Here is a 27,085-nt window from a genome sequence, read left to right as displayed (position 1 = left end):
AGCAACACAAGTTTATTCTCCTGCAGTTCTGAAGGCTACAAGTCTAAAATCAAGGCATAGACCTTGTTCTCTCTGAAAGCTTCCATGCCTTTGTCTTAGCTTCTGGTGTTGCTGACAGTTATTGTCATTCCTTGGTTTGTTGACACATCTCCGATCTGTGTCTCTGTCATCACGTGGCATTCTCCCTGTGTTTTTGTCTCTTCATTTCTTTTTCATGTCAGTCTTATTTGATTAAGGGCCTGTCCTATTCCAGGATGACTTCCACTTAATTTAAATCTCAATTATATCTGCAACAACCCTATTTCCAAATAAAGTTACATTCATAGGTATCCGATGTTAGGACTTCAAATACATTTTTGGGGATACGACTCAATGCACAACAGATAGCTTAATATGGTCTTACTTGATTTATATAAGCTAGAAGCTCTAAATCTGATATATGGAACCCTGACTTGAAGTCGTAAGAAAACTGTGGTTCTTCAATCAACTCCAAGACTTCAGCCAGTTGACAAATCTGGAGTCCTATAAACGAAGGGAGGCCAAGCCTCCTTGAGGAGGGACCCTACTACACAGCCAAAATTTATGCTATGTCTTCCTCTTAGCTCTCTCCAAAGGGACTGCGTTTGGGGAGGGGATATGATCAGACTCTTCAGGGATTACTGAACCCTGGTTCTGAACCAACACAAATTCCTAGAGATCTCTATGCTATATGGTCTACCAGGCAAGTAGGGGATTCTGAATGTTAGGTGAGCAATGCAATTTTGGTTTAGGTTGGTCTCACAAGGAGCCCACTGAACATAGCCTGTGCTATTTCTCAATTTTGGAATGCACAGGGAGAATTGAAAAGCTTAACAAGTGGCAGTCTCTCCACCGATTCCATGACCTTAGTAGAGTGGGCTATTGTGACAGGAAAGTAAAGGCCATTGTAACTATTCATCTTCCAAACTAGTGAATCAAAAGCAATATTGCATTCTTACAGGGGCTTCAGAGATTAGTGTCACTGTCGAGGACTTGAAGGAATTAGGGGCACTGATGCCCATCAACTCATTATTTGGCCTGTATAGAAGATGGTTGGATCTTAGAAAATTATTGTGACTTATCATAGACCTTATCGTGTGATGACTCCAGTTGCAAATATGCTCAACTTCCAAGCCTTATGTCATAACTGAGTCTATAGGGACCTCCATTATCTCTCCATTTCATAGGACATCATGCTGGTTCACTGTGTTGAGGCTCTGGCAGGTAGAAAGTGACAAGAATTCTAGATGCCTTGGTAAGACACTTGCATGCCAAAAGGTGTAAAATAAATCTCACAAAAATCCAGAGTTTTCCACCTCAGAGATATTATTAGTGTCCTGGTGGCCTAAGGCAGGGTCCCAAACTATGACTTGCAGGCCAAAGCTGGTCCATGGTCTGCTTTTATACAGCTGGTGAGCTAAGACTGTATTTTACATTTTTAAATGTTTCTTTCAGAAAAACAAAGAAGAATATGTAACAGATACTATACATACCTAGAAAAACCTAAAATATTTACTCACTAGCTTTTTATAGAAAAATTGTTCAAACCTCTCCTGAAGGTCATGGTGTAATATCTTTCCAAGGTGAAGAACAAAGTGCTGCATTCAGACTCTCTTATGAGCAAAAAAGAGACATGAACCTTAGTGGGTCTCTTTGGATCATAAAGACAATATCTACCTTATCTGAATATGTTACTCTGATCCATTTACCTACTGTCCAGAAAGCTTCCTTTTTTTTTTTTTTTTTTTTTAGCATTGCCTAGGATAGGACTAGGTTCTGTAAAATATCCAGTCCACTGTGAAAGTTGATCTGTCCCCCAGGACATATGACCCAGCAGATTCCATCATGCTTAAAGCATCTGTGGTGGATAGAGATGCTCTTTGAACTGCTGGCAGACCCTAATAGGTGAATTACAGCATAGATCTTTAGGATTTGGGAGCAAATTTATGTCATCACTTGCAGATAGCTACTCTTTTAAAACAGCTTCTGACTTTGTTACTGGCCTGAATGCTTGACCATGGACTACCAAGTTACCAAGTAACCCAAGCTGCCCATCCTGAATGGATATTATCTGACCCACCAACTCAGAAAATCATGCATGCTCAGCAATCCTCAAGTCCTGTTTCTAACAGTGAGCTCAAGAAGATCCTAACAGCCATGAGCAGTTTCCAAAGTATCTACTCCTGCTGTACTGACTTCGACTTACACCTCTGTCTGCATGTTTCCTATGACAAGTAGAACATAGAATGACTTCAGATCTGAGTTACCAATGGTTCTGCATTATTTGTTGGCACCACCTGAAAGTGGATGGATAGCCATATCCACGTGGTCTTGAAGGACAATGGTGAAGGAGAATTCTTCTAGTGGGAAGAACTAGGAGTAGCACATTCGATTGAGTTTTTCTGGAAGGACATACGGACAGAAGTGCAAATTCACATTTTTTCATGGTCTGTGACTTCCTGATTTCGCTTTGTAGATAGGGACTTAGAATGTTTAATGTTTAAAACATTAGTGAGAAGGAGGCTTGAAAAGAATGTGGATTGGCCTCTCCAAAGGGGCACAGAGTATGATGATACTTAGGTCACATGTGAATAATCATAAAAGGCCCACTCAAAAGAGAAGGACCTTAATAATAAGGTGGACATCAGTCAATCTCTTTTTCCATCTGAACTAGAAGTTGAGGCTGCCACCTGGCCACTCTGAGCTCTTACTGACATTGAATAAATAGGCTAAAAATTTCCTATTGTAGCTGGGGTGATCGATCCTGACTATGAAAAGGAAATCGGGTTGCTATCATGCAAAGGAGATAAAAACAGAGTGTGTCTTTAAAAGCAGGAAATCATCTGGTCTGGCTTTATAGTCCCCCCATGTCCTGTGATAAAAGCAAATGGATCCATACAGATATCCACACATTATTCATAGTAGTCAAAAGGTGGAAACAAACGACATGTCCATTAACTGATGAATGGATAAACAAAATGTGGCATAAATTTTGATATATTCCATACTGAACTGAATAGTATTCAGACATGTAAGCATAAAAGGGAATGGGTACTATGCGTGCTACAACATGGTTGAAACAAGAATGTTACGCTAACTGAAAGAAGACAGACACAGAAAACCCCACATATGTGACTCCATTATATGAAATGTCCAGAATAGGCAAATCTCTAGAAACAGAAAGTATATTACCAGTTACCTAGGTTGGGAGGCCCGGGGTAAGTGGGGGAGTGACTGCTGATAGCTGTGAGGTTTCTTTTTTGGGTGATGAATATATTCTAAATCTGAATATGGTGGTTGTTGTACAAGTCTGTGAATGTAACAAAAACAATTAAATTGTACATTTTAAGTGAATGAATTGGGAACACCTGGGTGGCTCAGTCAGTTAAGCAACTGCCTTTGGCTCAGGTCATCATCCCAGAGTCCTGGGATCAAGCCCCTCCTTGGGCTCCCTGCTTAGTGGGAAGCGTGTTTCTCCCTCTCCCTCTACCTGCTGCAGAGGTTCTTGTGCAATGTCTTGCTTTCTAGCACTAGAAGATGCTCAGGCTCTTCTTGTATTGTCTGTGCCATTTTCATTTAAGCTAATTACTGATGTAGTTGGGTTTATATCTGCCATATTGATATTTGCTTTCTATTTTCTTACCTGTTTTCTATCATTTATTTTTCCTTTCTTGCTTGCTTTAGGATTTAACAATTTTTTTTATTATTTCATTGTCTCCTCTATTAGCTCTTCAGTTATATCATCTATTATTATGATTTTATTGATTGTGCTTGAAATTACAGTACATATCTTTGATTCATTGTAGTCTTCTTTAGATTAGTATTTTACCATTTCTCAAACAATAAGAGAAATTTATAAGAGTTCAATTTCTAGTACTGCTTCCCTCTCTTGTGGTATTTTTATTATATGTTCTACTTTTACATATGTTATAAATCACACAAGATATTAATGTTGTTTTAAAGAGTCAGAATTTATTTCTCTTTGCCCATACATTTACCCCTTTAGGTACTCTTCATACCCTCTTATAGCCCCATGCTTCTCTCTGGTAACATTTTTCTTCACCCTGAAGATGTTCCTGTATTATTTCTTATGTGCATACCTTCTGGCAACAGTTTCTTTGAGTTTTTTGTTAGTTTGTTTATAGGTTCAAAAACATCTTTATTTTGGCTTCAGTTTTGAAGGACACATTCACTTAATATAGAACTGTATGTCTCAATGGGGTTTTTAAAATTTCAGTATAATAAACATGTCATCCCATTGTCTTCTGAGTTCCATGGTAGTTTAGTGTCCGTTCCTCCTCTCAAAGGCTGTCTGTGAAGAGTTGTTTTATATTTTTTGTCCAAGTCTTGTAGTTGTTTATATAGGATTCCAACTACTCCATTATAGCCAGAACTGAAACTCTTCTCTCTTTTTCTTGACTTTAGCATTGGCCATAACATAGGCCATTCTAGAATACATATTTGCTTTGTTCCTGATCTTAAAAAGAAAAGCATTTAAAATGCCTCCACTAAGTATGATGCTTACTGGTATCCTTTATCAAGTTGAAGAAGTTCCCTTCTACTCTTGCCTTTCAGAGAATTATTTTTTTAAATCATAAATTGGTGTCAAAATCTATCAAACACATTTTCTAAATCTGTTGAGACAGTATGTGATTTTTCTCTTCTATTTCATTATTACAGTAAATTTCATTGATTGATTTTCTAGGGTTAAACAAGCTTTGCATTTCTCAGATTAGCCATGCTGATGAGTATACTTAAGAATGACATGTTTGTTTTATAGATTATTTTTCTGGTTTATATTTACCTGGTATATTTTTCCATTATTTACTTTTATAATTTCTGTATCATTTGTTTGTATAGGTCTCTGGTAAACAACATATTACTGGATTTTTTACAGTCCCACCTGGGAAACTGTTAACACAATACTATGAACATTGAGACAATATCTTTTTGTTTCCAGAACTCTTGGAGAGCAAGCATACCCTACTCCTCCCAGTGAGGTCAGTAGACCTGAGGCCTCTACAAAGTTAGACGTCTTCATCCTGAGCCTCAATAAAGGGCACCTCCCCCCAACCCAGGCTTCTATGAACACATTTTCCCCCTAAAGATACAGGGAGAAGTTATCTCAGACCCACCCTCCATTTTTCTTTATCATAGAAAAACTGCTCATGATTCAGAGAGTAGCTGGGAAGCAAAAATTCAGACTACCATTGACCCAGAGTCCTCTAAAAAATATTTTTATAGATTTTTATTACTTCTTAAATTAAAAAATAATACTATTTTAGTATACGAAATTTAGAAAATATTGGATATACAAAGAGAATCAGAGAATACTTACAATGCAGAGATAATCAGTGTGTGTCACTTGCTTGGGGATATGTGTGTCCTTTTTTTTAACTAGAAGGCGTCAAGGAGAGGTTGCTAGGCAACACCTAAGACTCATCTTCCTTTCTGCCTGAGTTTTGAAAGTTTGTATTTGGCCAGTTAGGCCATCAGAAATAACAGCTAAGTTCATACAGGTCTGAGCAATGGACCACACATCAGCACTGCTGCCCGGCCACAGTGATAGCTGTAATACACTTTCCATTATAAGATATATCCCAATTTTAGAGATGTTGAAATGTGAAAAAAGAGTGTGCTTTAGAGTTGATGAAATACAGTCATACTTTTTCATTGAAAAGTAGCAGGTAGACTAGAAGGCTATATTCCATCTGTCTCTTTTTAAATCAGTTCATCCTTCTATTTTGTATATGAATAGAAAAATGTCTCAGTAATATCACATTGGTAAAATTTGAGTGATTTTTACTTCCTGTTTTACATTTTTAGCGTACTATAACTTTCAAATGTGGATATATAATTACACAAAAAAATAAAAGTATTATCTCAAGAAACAAAACAATAGAAAGCAATCAAAAAATCTAATAGCAAAAAGGGGAAAGAAAGGCTATTGAAAGGTGAGCTAAGTTTTTCTGGAGTTTATGCTACTCTTGTGTTTATCAAGTCGCCATGTTGGAAATGTGTGTCATCTTCTTCAGCCACAGAAAAGTATTCCAATACCTCTACCAAAGTGCAGTCCACATCATGCTTGTCATCAGAAAGGTCATTTTCAAGGGTGGAAAGTCTAGGACTACATTCTAGGAGTTGGGAAATACAGAGAAAGAAGAAGAAACTGAGATACGAAAAAACATTAGATAATAAAATTATTCCAAAATCGTGGAACACATAAAATAGGAAGTTGAAAGAAAACAGATGAGAGGGTTACGTGGGAAACTGAGACAAGAATCTCCTCAGCTGGGGAAATGAACAACTGGTTCCTGAAGTGAAAGAAAATTCAAGGAATTAAAACAAAAACAAAAACAAAACCACCAATTCTAATTAGTATCTTCAGAGAGACACCATAGTTATTAGTGGATTTTCTTTACTTATTTATTATCCCTCAGCCTTCTAATTTTGAGAAGAAAATATTGTTAACAACAAAAACAAATTATCTTCTCCCTCTCATAAATTCCCCCGCCCACCCACACGCACCCTACATTCTCCTCTGCATTCCACCTGCCTCTCCTCCTTCCTTCTAAAGGCTCATGTATTCTCCTGCTGAGATGCTGATTTTTCTCCCCTGTCATATAATGTTATAAGGAAAATTTTGCACCAGTTCTCGTATGACTTTTCTGGGTATCTTTATTGAGATTTGGTTTGGAAAACACATTTTCTTCTTCCAATTTTCTCCTCATAGATTAAAGGAAGGTAGCTTTCTGTCTCCATTGAGAGTCTATATGCACGTTTATATAATTAAATATAATTTAATATTTATATAATTAAATTTAAAAACATTGAATATAGGCTTGGCGCAGGCTAAGTGCTTTATCTTTTCTTTATAGAAGTGGAAACATGGACTTAAACAGATTTAAAACAAAAATAAATGAAAAGACTAGCCCAGTTTGGCAGAAGCTATTAATATTCACTGACATCCATGTGCTCCTCTACATTTTCCCAGCTTCCTTTGCAGTTAGGTTGGACATACTGTCTGATGAAAAGTGACTACTTCTGGCCAGTGGTTATACATCCAGAGTGCCTTCCATCCACACACAGCTTTCCCCTTTAGCTGTCAGGTGGATGATGAGAGGACATCCTTGCAGCCATTAGAAGGCGATAGCTTGTTTCCCCAAGTCACTGCTTGGAGGAGAGTTGCCCTACCTGTATTACCCTGTGATGGAAGCAAGAGATACACTTTTACTGTCTTAAACTCTTCAAGTTTAGGGAGTTATTTGTCACCAAAACTAGTGTCAATGTCTGTGACAAGTATACCCTCTATCACATTGCCAGTATCTATGGAAGTACAGGATGAGAACCCAGAACTCCTGGGTTCGTTTTCTGTACTCTTGAGAGAAGCTACTGAAATCAGGAAAGAGAAGAAAAGAAGGGGAGGCAGTTGAGCATTGGTTTGCTGTGAAAATGACGCTAACCGGACCTGCCCTGGAATGGGAGTGAGATGCCCTGGTTAAGACAAACCTGGTTGTCTACCAGTTACAGCTCTGTTATCATGGGCAACTGATTTACCCTTTCTGAGCCTGGATTGTCTTGCAAAAGAAGACAATAAGCATAGTAAGTGGCACCCAGTAGATAATTCAGTAGGCAAATATTATTTATGATAATTATCATCTATATATTATATATATAATTATCTATTATGATAAAAGACAAAAAATAGTGATTGTAAATATAAATACAAAAAGTATCATGCTTAACAGTGACACACTGATGTTTATTTTGTAGTGAATAAGAAAATGAGTGAAAATGTCATTATATGTGCAAATTAATATAAAACATAATTGAGAGAAATAGGGACTTTTTATTTTTTATCTTTACCAAGAGCCATATAAAGCCTTGTAATATCTATACAATTTTAGATACTGTAATGAAATAGATGCATCTCACACTGGTATAATTGAGAGTCATTATTTTCAAAAGCAATAGGGCAATTATCAAATGGGGAAAAATCTTAAAATTATTCCACTACTCTATTGTAATATCAATATGGAATTTATGAAACACAGCCTTTTTAGGTGGCCTTGGAACATTTGAGAATGTGGCTGTCAGAGTGGAGTACTTTTCAAGAGAGGCTTTAAAGAATTAGAATTCCAGAGATGTGTTCAAAATGAACATTAATCACTTGATATTCAACTTGTATTACCCTATGTTCATAACAAGAAATGATCTAGAGTTCTGAAATACAAAGGTGCTTCATGAAATCTCATTTTATTTTCTAACTAATCACAGTGAGCCTGAAGCAATTTATTTTCTTTTACTTAGATAACCTCAGCTCTCATGGCCTCAGCTGCAGTATTTCAGAGGAGAGTGGGGAGAAGAGGTTATGGAGGTGCCGTTGTGGGAAGCTTTGTCCTCAGGCTGTGTGTGTCTCAGTCATGGAGAACTCTTGCCTAGAAGAGCCTGCTTGCATGATCTGGCCCCCAGTTCCAGTTATGGTTTTCAGAGTGACTCTCTAGCTCAGTTATACTATCTAATCCCTATGTACTTACTCTTGACATTTGCAGTTTGATGACTATTATCTGGGTCAAAAATGGGAACCCTTGGGGCGCCTGGGTGGCTCAGTGGGTTAAAGCCGCTGCCTTCGGCTCAGGTCATGATCCCAGGGTCCTGGGATAGAGCCCCACATCGGGCTCTCTGCTCAGCGGGGAGCCTGCTTCTCCCTCTCTCTCTGCCTGCCTCTCTGCCTACTTGTGATCTCTGTCTGTCAAATAAATAAATAAAATCTTAAAAAAAAAGGGGGGGGAACCCTTGAGTTGCCACATGTATAGACTTGTGAGAACAATGGACTACAATATCTGAAATGTCACAGTTCTGGGAAATCTCTAAATTAGTTTCCTTAGGGATGGATTAGTGTTTTCTACCTAATCTTAACCTGTAGTCTGTTGGGTTTGTGTTTATTTGTATCAAGACTTGGTCCTTAGCTGGCAGAACTGCCACTATCTGTGTCCCAGTATCCTGGACAGAACCTATTGGTTTCCAAGAAAACAACACCTTGAAACATATGGTTTTGATGTTCATTGTTATCTTGAATATTTCTTAGTGTTAGATTTCTCATTTGTAAACTCTATACAACAATACCAACAATGGGGTCAAAATTTGCACATTACATATGGGGAGGGCAAAAATGTGTTTTTCAAATCCAATTCTATCTTGCTCTGGATTGTCCAGTGCTCTTGCTAGCAGACAAAAGAGTACTAAACTTTCTCATTAATGATAAATTCATCTCTTCCAGTCTACAACACTCTTTCCAGCTAACTCAGTCTCTTGGATAATTATTCAGATCATCCAAAGTTTGAATCCTCCAAAAGAGCTGTTGCTCTTCTCTCAAGTTTTCTCTCTCCCCGTTCTTTTCAAGGTACCATCTAGATGACAGGAGGGTTAATGCTCTGAAACAGTGACTTTAAAACAGATAATGACGGGATCATATTTGAAAAATAGGACGCAATAACAACCTACAGCAAAGTGCCCAGAAAACCAACTTCTTGTCTACAATGAACAACTCAGGAGGTCAGCCTGCTGCAAGTCAGACTTGCAGGAACCCTCTTGTTAGCTGTCCACCCCAAACGGCCAGCACTAGACTAATAACTAGTAGCGCCCTTGTTTTTCGTCCCTACTTCAAACTTGGGACCGACTAAAGGAAGCCAAATATGCACTCTAACAATCACACAAGATGCCCTGCTTCTAGTTAGCCCACCTACAGCTTCCCCACACCAACAGCCTCCAGTCAGGGACACCTGAGAGACTTCCCTTGGCTACTCCCTTGCTATATAGCAAGCTCTGAACACCTAGCATTTGCTTTTCTCATTATTTAGTCTTTATTTCCATAGTTCCCATAGCATCAGTGGGGAGTAACCAAACTCATGCCATCCTTTCCATGGGCACCTACCGACCTTCTGCTGAGATACAGTGGATGTCTCTGGATGTTGCTTTTATCCTTGCTGCCTCTGCCAATAAAGTATCTGTGGCCGTCGTAACCCATAGGTCTGTCTGCTTAGCATAGCGGGCCCCCCGCCACCCTGTAGCTAAGTTGGCCTCACCTCGGCTCTCTTGGCATACAGATCTTTGGAATGTTAGTGGAATGCCCTATCTGGCCCCTGCCTGGGCTGTGTGACCCGTCATCTCTGCTCTAGGGGTTTTTTATTTCTTTCCTCCGTGGCTCTTTCCGGACCAATGTAGCTCTTAACTTTTAGCTAATTCCCCACAATCCCTCACATGTGTGCCTGTCTCATAAGAGCTAGGACAGGTATGGGGGAGTAACTTTTCCTCCCATCTCTGTGCCCAAACATACTACATCACCATTTTGTTCTGCTGTACCTGCCATGTTAGCTTGAGGTTACCCCGCTAAGCAGTTTCTAAATAGTAAGGGGGCAAAAGGTCCCCTTGACTTCGTTGCCCCGTTGTACTATCTTGGCTCCTCCCTTCCCTTCCTTTTCTATGCTCTCACTCAGAGGATCAGGTCCAGGGAGTTTCCTGAGACCCAGGTTATACTACTTCTCTTGTCCTTTGTGGCTTGCAAACCTCTTCACTCCCTTATACAGTCTGATAAGATCTTTCTCCTCTGCTATGTCCTCCTTTTCCCTACCTTGTGAACTTCTTACCTCTCGGTGGTTCATTTTCTTCTCCTTCTTGAGGCCAATAAGCCTTATGATGAGCTTTGACAGGGAAGGAGCGCAGAAAAATAAACCAGTCCACGGGTAAGGAAAAAGACACCAGAAAATATTTTAAAGCCTTATCCTATCACTCACCACTTCTGATTACTCCATAGTATGGAGATAAAGATCAACTAAGATAAAGTGGGAGGAAATACTTTGTGATTATAGAGCTAGGCAAACACGAATTGTCATTATTTGAATCAGAATTTAGCCACTGGGTCTTGTCACTAAAAGGGGTTTGCTTCCTTGCTTATCTGAAAGGGGTTCTTTTTTTTTCTGTTGTTTTTAAGAAGAAAGTGTTCGATTTATTCTTTGATTTTTTTTTTTCTCTATGCTAGTTAAGGGCATGAGTTTGTATCACTTTTCTTGGCCATTTTGATTTTCCCCAAAAGAAACTAGAAATGTGAATTCCAAAGGTTTCCATATGACATTTTTTTCCTCATAGGTTATAGTGAGGGAAAGTCCATGAAATAGGCAGAGAAAATCTTATCTGTTAGCAGGCACTATTTCTTCACAGGGTCTGGAACTGAAGTTCCAGGATCCTGACTCTGCTTTCCATAAACATATGGGAAAGTAAGAATATTCTGAAGTGCTTCTAGGGAAACCAAGAGAGCCCTCAAAACTGTCCTGTGTGAGGACAATCTGTTCCGATGTTGAATAACAACTAGAATTGGTATTGACATAGCAGTTTATAATTCATAAAGCTGTTTTTTATTTTTTCATTTGCTATGTTTCACTTGAGCAAATGCAAATCTTCTGAGAGAAATAGTATTATCATTCCCATTTTACAGATGAAATCAGACTCATCCTGATTTGGTTATATTTTGACTATGACTTCAGTCCATCTGTTCTTTACTTAGCCAGTTCCGTTACTTTTAAATGGGAGCATTGAGGGGAAATGCCGGCTGTCCTCACCTTGATATCTAGAGGTGGGGGAATTTCCTGTCGCACCCTTAAAACCCTTCAAGTTCGGGCAGCTGTGGAGATGCCCAATGTTCCTATCATCCCTCATTGTCAAAACTCACATGTGGAAACTACTTTATAGTCCACATATGCCACCAATAACATCTATAAATATGCAATTTGGAAACAATGTTTCTATGGCAATGTATTATTTGTCAGGGCAGTAATTATGGTTGTGCAAATGTGTTAACGGCTGGTTAGGGAAATCACACCTGTTTCTAAGTGGGTTGCAGTGACTCACTATCTTTTCTTTTCCAAATTTCATTGCTCAGAACACATGTTCTTTGAGGATGAATTCATCATCACCACTTTAATCATTTATTACTTACTGAATGTATATAATAGGCAAAGGGGGTGATTTTTGTTGGGTTTTGAATGAGAGGAAGAAGTTGGCTTTGGGAATGTGAAGCAGGAAGTCTTTCCAAGCACAAGGGCTGGAGTGAGAAAAAGAAACATGGAAGATGGGTTATATGAAAAGCAAAGAAACTGAGAGGAGAGAATTTTAACCGAAAAGCCATGGGGAAGGAAACTTCTTGCATACGTGGGAGTAGAAAGAACGGAAGGTAGTAGGAAGTAGTATGAAGGAAACAGGTTGAAATAGAAAAAGGAAAAGAGAAAGGCTAAAGCAGAATATGAGAGAGAAAGGGGACACTGTGAGATCATTCATTCATTTGTTAAGCCAGAACTGAAAACCTGTCATGAACCCAGGAACTCTGAGACCTTAATATCCTTTCCTGGGGAAACTGAGGTTCAGAAAGTTAAGTAAGTTCACACAGACAGGAAACAGCCAACCTTGACTTTGAGTCAGAGCCTTCTGATTCTGGGGTCTGTGTTTTTTTCTGCCATGCTGATGCTCCTATCCCCACAAGAGGCATTGTTTTTATCATTTTTCTTATGGGTTTGGACATTTCCTGAATTGAAAATATGTTTGCAAAGTAGATATGTGAGGTTCTAGGTGCTAGAGAGATTGAAAACCCTACCAAACTCGGTTGGAAGGAAATCATTAGTGAGAACAACTTTCTGGGAGTCATTTCATAATGTATATGTATAACACATCATCCCATTATACTCTTCCTATGCAGATAATTATATTTATTAAGCCTTCCTAAATAAAGCTGAAAATAAAAGAGAGAATAACTTTTGGCATGGAGTGGTATAAGTGCTGCTAAGAGAATGTGTTGAGAACATCCTGGAATGAGTGAACAAGATAGCTAAGGATGCTCCAGGAGTTTGATTTATTGTTTGTTTGTTTCTTCTCCTTTGATTTATTGATAGATATGCAAGATTTTTCAAGAAAACTGTTACTGGTTGCATATTCTGATTTAATCATTATTTTATCTTCATTCATAAAGTCTGAGGGTGGCTTATCAGATGACAAAGCTAACATTCAGTATTTTTATGAGCTGAACTCTTGACAAGGTATTATTTGAATAGACTAGAATCATTTTTTTAAGTTGACAAAAAGAAATCTCCCCCCAAAATTGTTTTCAATCTCAGTGCAGTGCTTCATCCCAACAAATTAAACAAATAATGTAATAGAAACATCAGTTTGATCTTCACAGCAAATTGCCCAAAGAAATTTGGTGCTCTTTAATTTAACAACTTAGTATATTCTGTTATCTATAACTGACCTTGACTAAAGTTTCAAGCAAAAATAAACTTTCCAACTTAAGTTCCTGAAGTAATTTTAAGAATAGTTCGGAAGGGCCTAATAGCAAAATGAAGTGGAGTCATTTATCTAAATAAATCAGCGCCCAATTTCTCCAATGTCTGAATGAATGTTTTTATAAATAAATAGAAATTGTTGTCTGCTCATTTCACATTGTCTGCTTGTCATTTTTCATTGTCTATGATAACTCTATGCTACTTAAAGGCACAGCTTAGCTCCTTTGAATCAAAGTTTGCCTGATACATAGTGGCTCTCTTGCATACATGAGCACTTAGAAATCATTATCAATTGTAATTATCGGTAATCATGAAAAAAATTGTAATTTATGTGTTTCCAGGTAAGTCGCAGTCTATGTTTTGTTGCCAGTGTCCTTGTAACATTAGGATGCTAACCTGATGTTGCAAAGGTCCTCTTCTCCGAGATGCAAAATATTTTTCAGTGCATTGCGTACTTATTAAGTGTCTTCTATGCACTTAGCATTGTACATCTTGAGGTTGGAAATCCATGAGATATTAATAGTAATTGCTTAGGGAAGATTTACAGTCTCATTTAGGAGGTACATCTCTATAAATGGAAGCAAAGAGTTCAAATCAATACATATTCAAATGCCAAACTGTGTGACCCAAACAGTACGTGCCAAGGAGATCAGAAGAAGGGAAAGATTGAAATCAAGTGATCTATGAACGCTACTTGGGAAAAGTGTGCCTTGAGGAATCCTGAGCAGTGAACCTAGGACGTAGTAATAGGTCTGATGAATATTAGTTGAATGAATAAATGGAGTAGGAATAGGGAAGAATAATGGGAAAGGCATGAGCAACAGGGGTAGGGGGGCTTCCATCAGACTTTCAATGCTGGCTGGGTATCAGTATGTGGATTTCTACTTCTCTGGGACCTTTATTCCCCCCATATGATTGCTCTGTCTATTCTCTTGCCTTTTTTCCAACAAATTCACAAACCTCCTACCTCCTGTTCAAAAGGTGTCCATGTACCCCCCCCCCTTTGTATAGTGGTTGACCTTTCAGCAGTCACTTCCATGTGCACTCCCTTCATTTCCCAGGGACTAAACTTACAAAATGTTCTGCATACCCCAGCTCTACAGAGAAGGAAATTGGAACTCATAGATGTAAGGAAGCCAGCTATGAAATGTATGCAGTGACCATGCCCACAGCTCCCAAATTATTATTTTTTATTGGAAGATCACTGAAAAAAGAAGTCTGTGCAGTGAAATAAGTTTGGGGAGGACTGCATACTCTCATCGTTGTACGTTTTATAAAGCAAATTATCATATTACAATCTCTGAGAAGCTCTGTCATAAAGAAACCTGTTTAATTTTTTAATGCAGCATTTCCCCTAATTTATGGTCACAATTCTTTTTATCCCTTTACCAGTTATCAGTGTTTCCCAGATCATCTGACTGTGTATGTCATTTTTCTTCACCCCAAACATGGCTCTAGAATTTCTTCAAATCCTAGCCTCCACCCTCCTCTTCTACTATTTCTCAAAATTATAGATACACCTGTCTTAAAAATGTTCCTTCCATCCGCTAATTTATCTGAATCCTTTTCCAGGATATTATGGGTTGAACTGTGTCCTCCCCAAAATTCACATGTTGAAGTACTAATCTCTAGCACCTCAGAATGTGACCTTATTTGAAAATAGGGTTGCTGCAGATCTAATTAGTTATGTTTAGATGAGATCAGACTGGAGTGTGGTGGGTTCCTAACCCCTAATATGACTGGTGTCCTTATATAAGGGGGAAATTTGGACACCTGCCCCCACACCAGGAGAGTGCCATGTGAAGTTAAAGGCATTGATTGGGGTGATGTATTTATAAACCAAGAATCACCTTTAGTTTCAGCAAATCGCCAGAACCTAAAAGAGAGGGATGAAACAGATTCTGCCTCATGGCCTGCAGGAGGAACCAAATCTGCCAATACCCTGATCTCAGACTCCTGGACTCCAGAACGAGGAGACAATAAATTTTGGTGGCTTAGATCACTGCGTATGAAGTACTCTGTTGGAGCAGCCTGAGGATACTATACACAGCAGATCCTACACTCCCTTCTCCAGAATGTCCTTCTTTTCCATCCCCCCTCCCCTTTGTAACTGCTGGATTCCCCAGAGCTCAGCACAAATGTCACCTCTTCAGCAATGCTTCCCTTGACTTCCCCAGCAAAACCAATTGCCCTCTCCCCTGGACTTCCACAGCACTTTTTTATTTCCCATTGGTCGGTAAAGCCCTCAAAAATCATCTTATTCTTCTTTGTATTCATAGCACTTAACAGAATGATGGTCACCCTTAGTTAGGTGCTCAATAAATGTGTGTTTGAATGAACAGCTGAATGACGAATGGATCCCTGGTGTTTTTGCTCCTGACTTATTATGTGTCACAAAGCCCTGGAATGGCGGTCATGCTGGCCCTCTGAGATGGCACAAACAGCTTTCAACAGAGTAAGTCCAAGTGTAGGATAAAAGCGGTCATTAGCATCTCTTGACAACCCTTTGCTAGAGGCTCAGATGAGATCAGCGTGTTATAAGCACATTAAGATGTGGTCCTACTGCAGATGCCATTAGATCAAAGCACCCGGGCTCCCACCATCCAGTTTCAATTTCATATTGGTGCCTGGGGGGATGGAAATGCATATTGCAGAGCAAATACTTCACGGTTTTAATTGGAATATTCAGGACTCTTAATACCTGTGATGGTTCTAGTGTGAGATGTAGGAATTTTTAATTAGCACCTTTGCCATGGACTTATCTCCTTCCCTCCATAATAAAAAAAAAATGTTGATTTCATAGTTATATTGAAAGTTTATGAATATAAACTTAGTTATATTGAAAGTTTATAAAATTGTTTTTTTGTGAGTTAAGAGTCATAATTGTGAATGTATCAGAACTGGGTTTCGACTAGAACGATGAGGAATTAAGTATAGCTGCTTCTTGTTGTTTTACTCTGGTGTTCATGCCTATTGTGTCTGTAAAAAGTGGATTTTGCCAGGGTTATACTGTAAATTTACAGAAAGAAAAATTTAAAAAGCACCCATTTTTCTTTAGAATACCAAATTTTACTCCCAGGGAACTGACTGTCTTGGTTTGCCCACGATGGACCAGATTAGCACTGAAAATCCTGCATCCCGGGAAACACTCAGCGATGGGTCCTCTTTGATAATTGATCGCTCCTTTGGCACCCCCAGTTTTTGATTTCTGTAGTTTGGTGATGCTACAACCTCAATTCAAGGATATTTTTAGGCTTCAAATCTAGTGAGCCTAATGCAAGCTATATATGCTGAAAGTCATGTCATCACACAATTGGGCTTGGACAGAATAGCTTTTGGACTGCTGAATAGGGCATGAGGGACCACTTAAAATTGACCTTGAATTATATATAAAATTTTAAAAAGGGAATATTTAATCTAGAGAAGGAAATAGAAACAAATATTGCCTTAGTTTGGGGGATATAATACCACATTTTGTTTATCCACTCATCTTCCCGTAGACATTTGGGTCATTTCCACCTTTTAGCTGTTGTGAATAATGGTGCGATGTGTATAAATGTACAAGAAACATTTGGCTTCAATTCTTTCAATTCTTTGGAGTGTATTCCCAAAATGTAATTTTTATCATCAACCTTATAATCAGTAAGTGATTAACAAGACAGAATGCACCAGTGTTTCTGGTGTTATCTTCTCAGTGCTGCCGCTGGCAATGCTGAGGCTGTTTCTCTGTAGCCAGGTGGCTCCAACGAGCCCAGTCGGGGGGACATTGGAGAGCGCGGTGAAGCTAGAGGAGGATGAAGGACACCCTTTTTTTTTTCTTTTAATTTTTTATTCCCTGTTGACTCCTTAATTTCAGTGCAGTCCAGCCTCTTTCTTCACCTCAGCTTTGCTGTTCTCTCGGGGCAGAAACTGAATTCATTTTGCCACTTTCCTGTCATGAACAAAACTAACTGCCTGTGCTGTCCCAAAGACAGCGGACACAGAAAGCTAGTGCCCTCCTCAGAGGTCTGGGCTGAGCCTAAGGGACTTTCCCCAGGAGCAGCGCCCCCAGGATCCACTCATCCTTGCCTTCTCAAAGATTCTTTCCACAGGGGTCTCTTGTAAGCAATTCAGTTGAGAAGTTGTTCCTCAAACTTTGCTCCTCTAGCCTTGGGGGCAAGACTTGCTTCCTGCACTTGCTACTGCCTTGATAGATGAGCGTTCTCTTTGTGCATTTTCCGTTACTTAGTTAACAGTTCTTTTGTTAAAGTCTCTCTTTTGAAATAACCAGCCTGTTGCTGTCTCCTGCAGAACCACGAGGACACATTGTGTGCTATGGGATTGCCCTGATCCACCTTTCCCTCCAGCTTTTGTTTTCATGTTCTCCAAACTCCATTTACTTTTGTGTTCAGGCAGTGTGTGGACTTTCCATGGTTCTAGCCACATTTCGTATTCTTCCAGTTATTTCTCTGAAATGTTTAGCAGTATCACTGTAGCAGTTTCCCACCTAAGTTTCAAGTTAATGTTGAATACCTTCCCTAGAGAAAGTACAGCTCTTTTCCTAGAGCTGGAAAATCTTCTAGAATACCTGACTGTACATAAGCCCAAACTAATTCTGTTAAAGAGGTTCCTTTTGGAGACCCTTTGACTGACCATGAGGATAGGGATCTAAAGTGTTCCTTTAGGCACATTTAATAATGCTGGCTTTTTCTGGTGCTTTTATTACTACTTTTATTACTACCATTATTATCTTTTTTATTATTTTTATCCAGATAGATCAGAATCCTCTTAAAGTGGGAGTGTTTATACACCTATATGTTTCTATATGTGCCTACCACCTGGCATTAGAAGATGATCCTAATAACTTTTTCCTGGCCTGTACTGTTCCAGGCAATTTTATTAAGTTTTTTATATGCATTATTGGTGTGTTTTTCAACTTAATATATATTATCCCCATTTTTCTTAAAGATTTTATTTATTTATTTGACACAGAGAGAGATCACAAGTAGGCAGAGAGGCAGGGAGACAGAGGGAAGGAAGAAGGCTCCCCACTGAGCAGAGAGCCCGATGTGGGGCTCTATCCCAGGACCCCAGGATCATGACCTGAGCCGAATGCAGGGGCTTTAACCCACTGAGCCACCCAGGCGTCCAATATTATCCCCATTTTATATAAGGTAAATGACGCTCAGAAAGGACTTCAATGTGAATCTACCTACTATAGCTAGTGTCGTTGTCACAGACTAAAGCCTTGATTGAATCTTTGATTCCCAAGCAGCACATGTGGCATCAAATAAATGGTTCTGATATTAAGGGTTTATGAAATAAACAAATTGTAAATAAGGTTTTTGTAAAATTCACAAAATTTATGAAGAGAAGTTTACATATGCATATGTATGCATACATGAAATTTATAATATACACACTAATCATTCATACATATATATATATATATATATATATATAACAAGAATTGTGTGTGTGTGTGTGTGTGCATTTTCAGCATGATAGACCCCTGAACTTGGCTGTATGACCTTTAACGGACAATGCATTCTTTCCATGGGAGTTACTTCATCTGTAAAATGGGGATAATAATATCTGCCTCATTGGGTTTTGTGAGGAATAACTGAATTAATCTATGTAAAGTTGTTGGCACAGGGCCTGGCACATCATATTCAATAAATGCCAACTCTCTCTCCTCACTTCAGACTGTCAAGGTGTAAGACAAAATGGGACATTGTATGTGATTGTGTGCCATAAGCTGTAAAGATCTATATAAATTTAACATGTTCTTATTATAAAACTGTATTATTAGTTAAGTCAAAATGCAAGACGTTAATTATTCTGAGAACAATGAGATGTGACTTTCCATTATTCCGGATGATGAAGAAAAGGTTTAAATGGATAATCTAAAACAAAGGACTGTTAGTTAACAGAATAAGCAAATTAGACTGTATTATATTGATATGTTATTATCAATTTCAACTCCGATTAACTGCCAATTAACATATGGTTGCTCCCGAGAGGAAATAATAGAGAACAGTGAACAGAGAGACGAAGTCTCCTCACCCTGAAACTCCTTATCTTTGCCCAGAAGTGACTTCTAACTCCCTTAGACTGAGGGGTCTAGAGTGTGACCTGGTTGTCAATATTCTCCAGTGACCTTCCCATGTAAGGTTTTTGAGCATAACTCACAGTCATCTGGCCAGTTTTATCAAATGTTTGTTTTTGTTTTTTAAGATTTTACTTATTTAAGAGAGAGAGAGAGTGAGAGAGAGAGAGAGAGCGCGTGCGAGCAGGACTGGGAGAGGGGCAGAGGCAGAGGGAGAAAGAGTATCCCCACGGAGCAGGGAACACCATGCGGGACTCGATCCCAGGACCCTGAGATCATGACCTGAAGGCGGACACCTAACCAACTGAGCTGCCCAGGTGGCCCTCACCAAATGTTCCACGACAGTGTGATGTGCTGGTCTGTTTGGTAATGGTTGCCTTCTCTCTCTTTCCCCTGTTCTGCCCAGTATCACAGGAAACAACTCTTCCCAGGCTTCTAAAATACACTGGGAGGCTCTGGCAGAAGCCTGGAAGGTGGGAGGAGGGGAGAAATGAGAGTATTTTTACCATTTCACTGCCTTGGATGGCATCTTCAGGGCTGGCAGCAGCTGCCTCTTCATGGCTCCAACTCCTGCCAGAAGCGACTCTCTCTAAGGTCCCAACTGCCACCCTCCTCCCCCCACCTCCCCGTTCTGTCTCCTGCAGGGAGCCTGCTCCTGGACTCTGGGAACACCGCCCCTGCTCTCATCGCTCTAGCCTTAAGGGGATGTGCTGGCTTCTCGAGCTGTCCCTCCTTCTTCTCCTCCTTCCTTCTTCTCCTCCTTCTCCTCCCCCTCCCCCCTCCTTCTTCTTCTTAATTTTTATTGTGTTATATTAGTCTCCATACAATACATCATTAGTTTTTGATGTAGTGTTCCAAGATTCATTGTTTACGTATAACTTTCATCACAGTCCCCGTTGGCTTTCTCAACTCTTCATCATGTTTGCAACCAATTCCTTCACTCATTTCCCTTTGCTAAGGGATGCCGAGAGGATTTTGTTTCCAGATTGAATGCTGTGCAGTGTATGCGAGGGGGTGATATGATAGATTCCTTACATTGGTGAGAGGTGAACTGGTGGAGGTCAGTATCTCGTTCCTGAACCAGCTCCCACAGCACCTTCCTCCCTTTGCCCTCCACCGGAGCACATTCTCCTCCCAGCTCCAGGAGGCATCATGTCCCTTCCTACCGGGTGGAACTAGAACAAATACATCCTTTCATTTTTAAAAATCAGGAAGAGGTGGTCATGCTACACAAGCAGCAGAAGGCTGAGTATTAATAACAGAATTAGTGAAATAGTCACAATGAACTTACTGCAAAAGGAATCTGCCATCATCTGTATTGATGACATGCAGACACATCACTGTCCTGCTCTGGGGACTGGTGGGGTATGTGACTGGCTAGAAACAGCTGCTGGCTAACTGACATGATTTCTATTGCTTTCACAATACATCGCCAAATGGCCCAGGTTTGTTTGTTTTTTGTTTTTGTTTTTTTAAATCTCTGCTTTATGGCCATTGGAAACAGCATCAATGATTATGCCTTTCCCTTAATTCACTGTCTGTTTTTATTTTTATTAAAGACATATATTTGAATACAGACATCTACTATGCCGGCTGGTAAAGCCACGAACAGGGCTATCCATGTCACAAGCATGATCTCATTTAATTTTTATAACAGCTGCAAAGCAGATAATATTAGTATCTCTCTTTTCAGTTGAGTCTCTGAGAGGCTTAAGTAGTCTACCCGAAGTTACAGACCCTGTAAATGGCAGGACTTCGACAACAACTCAAATGCATCTGACCCCGATACAAGAAGTCCTTAATTTCTATAGGAAAAATGGCATCAAAGCAGGTAAAAGGTGACAACTTTGGATAAAAGAGAACTTCCAGATGAAATGAAACACTCTTTTCCTTTTACTGTCTGTGCCCAATATCCTCCTCAGGTCTTACTCTCCCAGATGACCCAAGAGTCATGGCACCACTTGTCTCCTGAAATCAGATGGCTAACATCCTTCTTTCTATGTGATATATTTTCTCCCATTTAGTAGAGGTTGCATAGTAATGAAGGGAATTTCTCGTGAGCTGGAGCCAATTGCACACTCGTGGTGCCACAGACAACTGCATTTCTACTTTTCTCCTCTTGTCCTTTTCAGAAGCAGTCTAGCAGGGAGTGGGGGAGCTGTCAGCAGACCCACGCTGTTCAGCTATTCTTGGAATCCATTATTGAAGTCGGAGTCTTTCCTGCCTCCTATTCAGATGCTTGCCTGCTAGTTCTGAAGAGGAGAAGGTAGAGTGCTCTGAATCCCTTCAATTACTTGTTTCTGGGTGAACATGGTTCAGGGAATGTTAATGGTACCTTCTCTAAATACCTTTTACAAGAGACAGCATGAACAAAAGTCTGAATTCCAGACCTTAGGGTCTCCAGTCATGCTTGCCAAAATATAGATTCAAAGGATACCCTCCCCTATACCTGCAAAGTTATCCCCTAGTACCTGGATTTCAACTCTGTTTTCTGAAAAGACTTTTCCCAAGCAGAAAGAGTTTTCTTTATTGATTTGTCTTTCTCTCACCAATTTTTTTTTTTTCAAATTGTTTCGGCAACATTCTAAAATGCATATGTAATGAAAATCCTGTTCTCTGGGTTATTAGTTGTTTTTCTTCTCTAGTCTGCTAATAAAATGAGATAAAAAAAAGTAACAGTTATATTTTTGGGAGGTCAGTTATTCAAGCAGTTCTTGAAATACATTTTTCCCCATCCTGATACTTAACCGCTGGATATATTTTTTGGAATCTAGCTAAATTCTGGTCACCAATCCTCAGACTTTAAATGTGTAAAATTTTGGGCAGAGGATCATCTCTGAGAGAGATGAGAAAGGCCACCTTGAAAACTAGGATGGAACGGTAGACCATCTTGCATGGGGAGGAGAGAGTTAAATCAGTAAACTTTACCTCTTCCTTTTCATTTCTTCCTCCATTTATACTTCTGTCTTGGTCCCTTTCCATATTTATTGCCGACCCCTGATCACATTCTGCAAGAACGTTATTGATAAAAAGCCTCTCAAAGAGGAATAACGACATAGCACCAAATCTGTCATCACTGGTTGGTTACCAAATTACACATCTTCAAATATGGTTTCACAAAATTGCTTGTAAGATTGCATAAATCAAAGTAGTCTCTGGCTAAGACAAATAAAAGATTAAATCACCAACGTATGTCAAACTTTAGGAGTTAAACTACCACTTATGCAGTTCCTAGAAAAGCTTTGAAAAATATGGATATAAAATTGAGTTTAAGACAAAGGAATGATTAGGCTTCATCAACTATTTCTGTGTTTCAATATATGCCATGTCTCATGAAGACCTGAGTCTCTTTGAGATATTATTCCCACATATTTTCCTTAGAAAAACATTCTCTTCTGTCATATGTGTTAGTAAATAAACATTTCCTGGCTCGAGAACAGGAGACAAGTTCCCTAAGGGTTGGCTGTCCCTCACTTAGTGTCTTTCTTCCGCAGATTAATCCTCTACTTGAATATGGCAGTGGGAGTCTGCCGGCCGAGGATTGCTTTTTACCAGATTCCACGTAGACCGAGTCCCGGTCCTGGTTCTGTACCTCTATCTGCTTTCCTGCATGTGGCATCTTCCACCAGCTGGGCCAGCGGACCAACAGCATGTTGGTACCTAGTCACGCCACGTCTGGAATGAGCCTGTGAGAACTGGAACTACCGGCAACTGAGACGTGGACAGAATTGTTTCCCAGCGACCCTCACCTTGAAGTGTCCTTCTTCTTCACATTTTACAAACCCAGGGTATCTGCCCATGGTCTTCCCTGCTTTTAACTTTTCCAGGTACTATTCTGCTCCTCTAAACGATCCAAATGCGTTTGACCTATGAACCACACCACAAGGCCCTTCTAAGGAATCAAGGAAGTAAATTGAGTCTGAGGATTAATAATAATCAATGAATTCCCCTTTGCAAATAGCACCATTTTATTTTAATTTTATTCCCTTAAACAAATATTTATTAGCATGTAATACATACCAGAGACTGGGTTAAGTTTGGGTGTAAAGTAATAACCCGGAAGCTATGGCCCCTGACCTCACAGATCTGAAGTCAGAAGCAGGCATGGCCCTTGAAATATAGGCAGTATGATGAGAGCTTTGATGAGGAACACTGGCCAGTGTAGTGGACCCAGGTTTGTGGAGGAAAGAGGGCTTCCCAAAGACAGTATCTTCTGAGACCTTAAGAGTGGTCTATGAGTCAAGCATAGGAGGGCCCCGAGAAGAGGGAGTGGTTCTGCCTGAAGGAAAGGGAGCACAATGATTGGGGGGGAGGAGGGGAATGAAGAGAATCTGGTGCTGTTACAAAGCAGAAGTGGGAAGGGCAGAGGGGTGAAAGCAGACGCAAGTGGGGACTTTTCTTACCACCTGCATGAACCAAGTCAACTCTTTTTTTTTTTTTTTTTTAATTTTTTATTTATTTTCAGCGTAACAGTATTCATTGTTTTTTCACCACACCCAGTGCTCCATGCAATCTGTGCCCTCCCTAATACCCACCACCTGGTTCCCCCACCCTCCCACCCCGCCCCTTCAAAACCCTCAGGTTGTTTTTCAGAGTCCACAGTCTCTCATGGTCCACCTCCCCTTCCAATTTCCCTCAACTCCCTTCTCCTCTCCATCTACCCTTGTCCTCTATATTATTTGTTATGCTCCACCAATAAGTGAAACCATATGATACTTGACTTTCTCTGTTTGACTTATTTCACTCAGCATAATCTCTTCCAGTCCTGTCCATGTTGATACAAAAGTTGGGTATTCGTCCTTTCTGATGGAGGCATAATACTCCATAGTGTATATGGACCACATCTTCCTTATCCATTCATCCGTTGAAGGGCATCTTGGTTCTTTCCACAGTTTGGCGACCGTGGCCATTGCTGCTATAAACATTGGGGTACAGATGGCCCTTCTTTTCACTACATCTGTATCTTTGGGGTAAATACCCAGCAGTGCAATTGCAGGGTCATAGGGAAGATCTATTTTTAATTTCCTGAGGAATCTCCACACTGTTCTCCAAAGTGGCTGCACCAGTTTGCATTCCCACCAACAGTGTAAGAGGGTTCCCCTTTCTCCACATCCTCTCCAACACATTTTAACGCTAGATGTAAGACGTAGTGACAGCCAATGGGAGACGCCTTTTGGGAGAAGTCAATCTTGTGTGGTCCCCCTTTCCTAAATAATGTGACTCTTTGCTATACCCGCATAATGGGCAGCCCTAGCATAGACTCCCTGAGAGCTGTTTAGTTATCCCTTGCATGCATCTCTCCGGGCCCTGATGTGAAGGGGTCCCGACATACATCCTCCACATGTAAATAAGAGAATTCTTCCCAGATCATAGATAACCTTCCTAGACTTGTGAAATCCTGATTCTTCTCCTGGTGCTAGAGATGACACTATGATCTGTCCTTTCTGTAACTCCTCATAAGAAGCTGGGCCAGTCACAGCGTAGTTGGCTTTGCTCCCGTGTTCTAAACAAAGCAGCCTTGCTCCCCATTCACACCGAATTGTCCAGAGCACTGAAGGAAAGCTACCCATGGGTTGACTTTGTGGAACATGGCTCAAAAAATAAGCTGCTCTCATCAGATCCTTGCTTCCTGTAATCTGTACTGGGAAATAGAAAGTCTAGGCTAGTTACTAGTGAAATGGATGACGAAACTATGCTACATGGTTGAGTCTGGATTACCATAAGACCAGTTCATGTACAAGTCAAAGTTCAGTGGCTGTTCTGGCAAGGATCAAACAAGTTAATGCCTGTGCAGTCCTTAGAACACTGCCTGACACAGAGGAGATGCTCAATAAGGATTAGCTATTACTAATTTTGTATCTTGATGCTGACAACATGGCCAGAAAAAGCCTTCTGGCAGAGAGGCTCGTGGAACAAGCAAATGCATAGAGAGAAACCGAAATGCCATGAGGGAGAGGCCAGGCCCAGGCCTGATACCATTTTAGTTTCAGTTTCAGATCACATGCATCCCTTATATAGATGCCCTGTCCCATGAGGTAACTTGGGAGAGATTCTGTTTTTTATAGCTAAATAAACCCAACTAATTAACTTTGTAGTTCACAGAATGAATTAGGCAAAATGAGTTGCTGTTCCTAAACGGAGTTGTAGCATTTGGGCACATGATAGCATGACAAAATAATGAACTATTGTTTGGGTTTTTTGTTTTTGTTTTTGTTCTTTTTTTTAAAGATTTTATTTATTTATTTGAGAGAGAGAGAGAGAGAAACTATGAGCAGGGGGAGGGGGAGGAGAAGTGGGAGGGGCAAAAATAGACACCCCACTGAGCAGGGAGCTGGTCTGGGACTGGATCCGAGGACCCTGAAATCATGACCTGAGCTGAGGTCAGACACTTTACTGACTGAGCCACCCAAAGGCCCCTGATATTGTTAAATCCTAAATCTCTAGACCATTCTTTTCACCCAAGTGTATGTTTATCAAGGAATTAATAACCTTCCTCATTACACAGATGAGCTGACACTATTTGGCCCATGAATTGTCATAGATTCTGCTTTGTAAAATGTTGGGAAAAGGAACTAACTGAAAAGCTTCCCACCCAGGCCAGTTCTGATACAAGTTCCTTCGACAGTCCAGTTCCAGGAGAGACAAAATAATAATAATAATAATAATAATAAGTAAATAAATAAATAAATCTGATGTGTATGGGTCCAGCCAAGACTAATAAAAGGGTCAACCATCTGAAACTTCCAATTAAAGAGGAATAAAGTAAGCAGCAAAGTAATAGTGGTCCTAACGCTGTGAAATGCTTCATTGTGAATGGAAATAAAAATAATTTTCTTAAAACTGAAATAAGGGTAATGTTCTCAAATGAGGTGGTGAAAGAGGATAAGCAGCTCACTTGGCATAGAAGAAATAAGGCGGCAGAGGAGGAGGGTCAGCTAAATAGGGGACTAATTGAGACTTATGTCTCAGTCAATATCATCTGCCCCTGCCTCTAAATCAGGAATCATGCTTTTGAGCAATGCAATCAATCTTTTAGTATCTGAATTCTGTCTTCCTTCTCAGGTTTATTTCGTTCAAATTACCATGCCATAGTTAAACTCTACATTATTTCATAAAGATGTTCCTGTTTACTTGTGGCTGGTAGTCATCATTTTATTTTGTTTTGCTTTGTTTTTTAAAGATTGATTTATTTATTTGAGAGAGAAAGAGAGTGGGAGGAGGAGAGGCAGAGGGAGAGGGAGAGAGAAAGAATCTTAAGCGGCTTCCACAATGCCGGGCGCCATCTTGCCACCCTGAGGTCATGACCCGAGCTGAAATCAAGAGTGGGTGCTTAACTCACCGAATCACCCAGGCGCCCCTGGTGGTCATCATTTGAAAAGGACTGACCCGTTAAAAGAGTTCAGGGTGTGTTTTTTACGCAGATCCTTAACGACAGACTTCGTTTGCACAAATGACTCTGCCATTATACTTTCATTGTGAAGGTTCTCATGTGGAACTTTTCAAACATTCACAGAGGAAGGGAGCCTGGAGCAATGATCTCCCAGTTACTCACTGCCTAACTTCAGCCTCTAATGACATTTTGCCAACACTGTTTGCTCCATTCCCCAGCTTACTGATTGATTTGTCTTTGCTTGAGTATTATAAACAAATC

Source organism: Martes martes (genome assembly GCF_963455335.1).
Source record: "Martes martes genome assembly, chromosome: 3".
Classification (NCBI taxonomy): domain Eukaryota; kingdom Metazoa; phylum Chordata; class Mammalia; order Carnivora; family Mustelidae; genus Martes; species Martes martes.
Note: the sequence above shows the minus strand (reverse complement) of the source record.